We start from the raw sequence: 7,350 nt of genomic DNA on the forward strand, positions 1-7,350 counted from the left end.
GTTAATTATATACAAATTTATTTTGCTAGGTGTGAATCCGCTATTTGGACTGTAAACATTGATAGTACCTAGAATGTTTCCATTTAACCTTCTTAATTAAGGCACGTCAATTATATACAAATTTATTTTGCTAGGTGTGAATCCGCTATTTGGACTGTAAACATTGATAGTACCTAGAATGTTTCAATTTAACCTTCTTAATTAAGGCACGTCAATTATATACAAATTTATTTTGCTAGGTGTGAATCTGCTATTTGGACTGTAAACATTGATAGTACCTAGAATGTTTCCATTTAACTTTCTTAAGCCGCGTCAATTATATACAAATTTATTTTACTATGTGTGAATTCGTTATTTGAATTGAGACTTGACACGTTCAAACAGGAGTTAATAAAATAAATTTGTACCGAGTTCATATTTGTCATGGGTAAATCGTGTTAAAATTTATTTATCAGGTGCCTACTATGTATAAATTTAAACTTTTGCGAAGTTTACATTAGACATAAAAAAATTGGATAAAATTTACACTTCATACAACGATTTTATACAATGTTAAAATTTATTCTGTCAAGCGTGAATTCCGTACAACTGTCACATGTGAAATCTATAAAATTGTCTAATGCGAATTTTATATAAATTTATTATGCAAGTGCAAATCATGTATGAATTTATTTTGTCTAGTGTGGAACTGTTATAAATATAAAAAATAGTTCTATTTAGTCGAAATTTTTATTAATACACAAAAATACCAAATTTACAAATATACTACACCCCATTTGCAGAACTTTTGTAATCTGCCCAATCTGGGAAAGTATTTCATGGATCCACAAGTCTGGATTCGGGAAATTATTTTATGGATCTAGGGGTTGGATCCGAAAAATTATTTCCCAATTTGGATAGATTTTGAAATTTTTGCAAATGAGGTGTAGATTTGAAAATTTGAAATTTTGTTTTGGATATTAATAAAATTTCGGTCTTTTAAGTGTGAATTATTTACACATTTATTTGATCAAGCGTGAATTATGTGCAAGTTTGTTCTTCAAGTGTGAATATTTTACCAATTTATCCCTTGACTCCATCAGTCAAGTTATTAAAAAAAAATAAGAATATTGTACAAATTTGATCTTCTAAATTAACAAAATATTATGGACTTAAGTAACAATTTCCTTTAGTAAAAAAACAATTTTTTTTTCAAAGATTGTGATCACTCTATTGACAACTGTTTTGGTGTCATTTTCAATAGCACCATATGATCTTCAATAATAAAAAAGGAATACGCGGTAGCTTCTTCTAAAAAATTCAAGGGGACTGGACATGCAAAGGAGAAAAAAAATGCTTGTTAGTCCCTTCATTTCCATCATTTCATTATATGCACCATCTCTATCTAGAAGCAAATGTCAATATCTCTTTAGAAGAGTAGAAATTAACTAGGGTGTTCTTAATTTCACCAAGAGGAAAACCCGTCAAATCGGCTTCAAATGACGAATCCGAACCGTTAAAAGTTGCCTACCTTACGAGTGATGCGTCTACGTATGAAAATTTTAAACATTCGAATTAATTTAGTATAAAGTCAATCGGTCAAAATTAGAAGGTTAATAAATTAATTTTAATGCATTCATTTTTTGAACATTTTTGAACCGCTTGACTTTATACTAAATTAATTCGAATGTTTAATATTTTCACATGTAGACGTATCACTCGTAAAGTATGTGACTTTTAATGGTTCGGATTCGTTATTTAAAACCGAGTTGATGGGTTTTAGACTTGAGTTCACCAAGAAACTTGTGAAACTTGGTGAACTTAAGAACACCTTAGTTCTACTCTTTAGAATATTGTCACACGGAATCAATTAAGAAATATAAATTGAGAGAAATGGGAGGTAGCACAGTTGGTTAGGAAAAAAGTCCTAAAATTATTAGTTACCTAAAGGTCAATAGTTCGATTCTCCCTCATAACTACGCAATTTATGTGAAAATTTAAAAAATATATATATATAAATTGAAACATCAACAAGAGGTAAAAAGAATATAGTAAATTAATTGAGTGGACATTCATAATTTTAGTTAATACCGGCACTGAACGTCAATGGATCTCTGGTAAATGAATCTCAAAACCTCCTTTCAATAATTTCATTGCAAGAACCCCTGTGTCAATAACTCAATGACTGAAATGGAACGCAAACCAATCAGTCAAAGTATCAGATATCTTTGAATTTGCTTAGGAAATTTGACCATCATGATACGGAAATAATTTAGTTTACTGGACATATTTACAATTATAACAAAATAAGTTTTGTTAAATGTAAGAATCAGTCTTTGATCCCGTAATAAAAGATAATATCTTGTTGTATATGGGAGGTTAAATCGCCGAATCTAAAGCAGTGGTAAAAGAAAATTGTTCATTAATTGCATATTGCCCATATAAGCACATGTTATAGAGTTTAGATTCAGTGAAGTAACTTAAAAGTTGGATTTTGGATCGAGACCGTCTAATTCATGTATAAATTTTTTTGAACGATTGTAATAGAAATAACAGGATCATGTGATTCCTTTGGAATAACAGCAGATTTATATCCTCTCTGGTAGATGCATCTCAAAACCTCCTTTAAATAATTACATTGCAAGAACCCCTCTGTGTCAATAACTCAATGGGGTGCAGATTTTAACAGTAGATCAGTTTTGATTCAAGCAGCGTTGAGGTGAGATACTTTTTTTATGTAGACCATATTATCTTTGTTTTAAAAAGAAAACTAATAAAGAGATATTTGTTAATCTTTTCAATTAAAAAAATATACACAATGATATCACCGAACATTAATTATCTAGTTAATTACCTGGTTCATGTAAATTTGAAACCAAAAATCCAAATCCAATTTTTATGAACTTGCGTATTTTTTTTTTGTATCATACTAAAAGTAAAAAATAAAGAGAAAACCATACAACTAAAAAGAGAAGCTATTATTCCCAACAATTTTATATAACAACAAAAATTGAAATAGCTTCGTAATGAGCACTTTATTATAATGCTAACAATATAACTAGATATTTTAAAAATTATAAATTTTATTCAAATTAATCATCATAGTAACTTTATTTTTAAAGAGTATATTGAGGCATTCATTTGCATTTGCCACTTCATTGACTTGAGTAGCTCGTTTGTTAGCCTGTTGTTTTGTATCTTTGGTTTCAATTTTTTTTTTGGTTTTCGAAGCTTGCACTTGTTGTGTATAACTTTTGGTTTATGTATAAATTTAAAATTTAGTTCTTTAGCAGCTTCCATTTTGTGAAGAGCCAATTGCTAATATTTTTTATTAAAATTTATTAAGTAAACTCATCATTTTATCATCATCGTCATTAGTCGAGTTGGTGGAGCATACAGAAGTATTCTATCAATTCTCTCTACCATGGATAAATCAAATTCATATTGTTCATGTCATACTTTATTTTTATTATTAGATATCTATTTTTTTTTTAAATTATGTAAAAAATTAGGTAACAGAGTAAATATGGAAGTAAAAGGTCACAAATAATTTTATTGTTGAAAAAAACTAATATTGTAGAAAATTAACTTCATTTAGTCTTGTTAATATAATTAAGAAAGATAATTAAAATCATTTATTTGGAAAAAAATTATTGTTGAAAATACTAATATTGTAATTTTTTAGTCTTGCAAAGTACACTTTTGTCAATATAATTATGTATCTTATTATGAAAGTATAGTTAAATAAATTATTTTTGATCGGATTGTACTATATCGCTAGATTGTCAAGAAAAAAAAACTTAAATAAATTTTTCTTTAAAAAAATTACTAATTAGTTTAGAACTTTCATACGTACAGAAATAATGGGAGAGAAACTTTTTGAAAACGTTTGAAGAATAAAGCTGATTTACTATTTGAATTTTTTTTTTTGTTCTTGAGTAGGGATTTGGAAATTTTGAATAATCTCTGACTCTGTGTTGAAGAAGAGATAATAAAGAGGCACGAAATACCAAATAATATTTTGTTTGTACTCAGCTGTAAAAGCCAACTAATGAAGTGCAAATTAATATTCGGTGATATGCACGTAACTTTCTTAATTTGAAAGATTCAAAATAATCACTTTGTTAACTTTATTTTTGAAGCAAGGGTAGTATGGTCTAAATAAAAATAATTCTCTTACATCGACGCTGCTTGAGTCAAAACTTTGTTGTTAAAATCTACACCCAACTCAATGACTGAAATGGAACGCAAACCAATCAGTCAAAGTATATATCTGGTATCTTTGAATTTGCTTAGGAAATTTGACCATCAGGATACGGAAATAATTTATTTTACTGGACATATTTACAATTATAGCGAAACAAGTTTTGTTAAGCATAATATAATATCTTTCGAGTGAGGCTGTATGGTACTTTGCAATGTGCGGATCGTTTCGTGTTTTGAATTTATATTTTTATTTTCAAAGTTCAAATAATCGATCCAAACAATTCAGTATTATTATCATATGAAAATATACTTGGAGATCAAATTTTATATTTTTTGAAATTTTATTAGTATTTTTTGACACAATTAGAAAATCACTTAATCTAAAAATTGTAAACCATCCGAAAGTAATGTTTTCGATCTATCAAAAAAGATAGTAAATTTTAAAAAAAAAAAATATAAAATTTGGTCTGCAAGTATATTTTCATATGATAATAATGTTGAGTGTTTCGGTTCGACTATTTGAATTTTTAAAATAAATATATGAATTCAAAGCACGAAACGATCTGTGTATTGCAAAGTAAAATAGTCTCACTCATATCTTTTATATGAGAGGTTGCAAATTCGAAATCCGCGAATAAAGTTTATAGGGAAGGAATAAATGCGCCAAAATTAAAGTAGTGGTAAAAGGAAATGTTCATTGCATACTTGATATGTCCTATATAAGCACATATCATAGGTGTTTAACAAGACTTTAACACCTTGTTTGGATGGAGAGTAGAGGAAGGGAGGGAATAGAAAGAAAATAAAACTTTCCGTCGAATCGTGTTTGGTTGTCAAAATTATGTCGGAGGTGAAAGATACATATAGGAGGTGAAAGATTTAACTTTGTATCATTGTAATTAATAGAATTGGCTTCTCTTCCAATTTGACGTGTAACGGATAGAAAGAAATTTTGTTACAAATTACTTTAGAAAAAATGGGGAAATTTCACGTATACCCCTCAAAAACTTCAAAATTACGTATTTCCCCCTCTAAATTTGAAAATTATGTATTTCCCCCTCTAAACTTCAAAAACTCACATATTTACTCATTTCATTGTCTTATATATTATAACTCATTATAAATTTATAAAATACCTATTTTACCCTTCATTAAAAGCATAAAACACCACATCGAACTCAAATTTGAATATAAAGGTTCATTTACCGTCCGAATTGCTTTGAGATCCGTGTGCGCTAATGTGCACAGATCTTACTGCGATGCACACGGATCAAAATTGCTTTGAGATTTGTGCATATTAGAGTAGCACGAATCTTGAAGCGAACACGCATTAATCATTATTGCGATGCATGCTGATCGAATGGTAGAGGAACCCTTCAGATTCAAATTTGAGTTCGATGTGACATTTTATACTTTTAATGAAAGGTAAAATAGGTATTTTATAAATTTAGAATGAGTTTTAATATATAAGACAATAAAATGGGTAAATATGTGAGTTTTTGAACTTTAGAGGGAAATATGTAATTTTCAAATTTAGAGGGGGGAATACGTAATTTTGAAGTTTTTGAGGGGTATACGTGAAATTTCCTCGAAAAAATAACACAAATGTCCAACCATATATTATACCTATATAATTCTCATACAAGTTTTTTGTTATAATCATATAAAAGCCACCAAATTTCTCATTAACCTTCTGAATTTTAGTTAACCAAACAAGAAATAAAATGGAAAGAAAAATTAAATTTATTTTTCCTCATTAATCATCAAAACACAAAGAAATTAAATATGTTAATCTTACTTTCTATTCCATTCCATTCCCTTCTATTCTTCACCTCCATCCAAAAATGGTGTAATAGAAAGTAAATATTTATCTTTTCTATTTACAAGGAAAGAGAAGTGTCCCATGGAGTCCTAAAAATATGAAATTCACATTTGGACAATACTTTTTGTGCTTTGATATATTCCTTTCAGCATTACAAAACTAAGTTTGGTAAATGCAGTAATTAAGATTGAAGTAATTATGAAACATGAATATAATAGTAGCTAGATAAGTAAATTGAACCAGAGACACATTTTCTTTTAGTATCATAAAATCCAAAAAAAAAAAAAATCAACTTACTTTTATTGTAAGCACTGAATTTTAAATCTGTAACCTCCTATACAAATGACGATACATTAGTATCAGACTAGACATAATTCTCATCAAATAAATAATTTTATTCATTAAGTTTTAATTACTTCACAAAGGATTTTTTTTTCATGAAGGACGATATGGATTTTGTTTGTTAATTTACATATAATTAATCCAAATCATTACATAATTATATTGCCAATGATTAATTAATTAAGGTGATCACATTAATGAGTAGATATTCAATCATTTGATGTTGACGTATTAATTAAAAGAATTTCAAGTTGTGTTTTGTATAGTGACGCATTGCATGCAGTGTGCAGTCAAAATTCCTCACTGTTACGCGCGTGTTGACAATTTTGATTTTCAAAACATAGCATCTTAAATATGGTTGAATTAAATTGTATTAGTGGTGTCAAAAGACCGCGTAAGATTGAAAAATGGATTATATTTGTAAATAAATTAATGGTACGTAAAAAGATCGCGTCCATAAGAAAACTGAAATTTTTATTTGTACCATAATAATAATAATAAAAAACACCCCGTTTGGTTAGAATTCGACAAATATTTAGGCCGTGGAGCCATTCTGCGACCTCAAATGCTGAGGTCCGCACATGCTTTCTACTGTCTCATATTCTTTATTTTCATTTTTAAAATTCCAACAGTTAATCCGAACTAATCAACATGATCTCTATATTAAAATGGCTTGGAGATCAAATTTTATATTTTCTTAGAAATTCTTTACTATTTTTTTTAGATACAAAATCATTGTTTTTAGACCATCCAAAATCAATGATTTTGTACCTACTATCTAAAAATGGTAAAAAAAAAAAAAAAAAAAATCCAAAAAAGTAAAAGAAAAATTCAAAAAAAAAATTATGAGCCCCAAGTCAAGAACTTATTACTATTCAAAGGTAAACGAGGATGAGCTCATTTATGAGTCCCCAAGTCAAGAAATGATAATAGGATCATGTGCACAGTACATATATATTGAAGTAATACATCTAAAAGGACTAAAAAATTGAACTTGACCA

This window comes from Carex rostrata, chromosome 26 (genome assembly GCF_964058835.1).
Source record: "Carex rostrata chromosome 26, lpCarRost1.2, whole genome shotgun sequence".
Classification (NCBI taxonomy): domain Eukaryota; kingdom Viridiplantae; phylum Streptophyta; class Magnoliopsida; order Poales; family Cyperaceae; genus Carex; species Carex rostrata.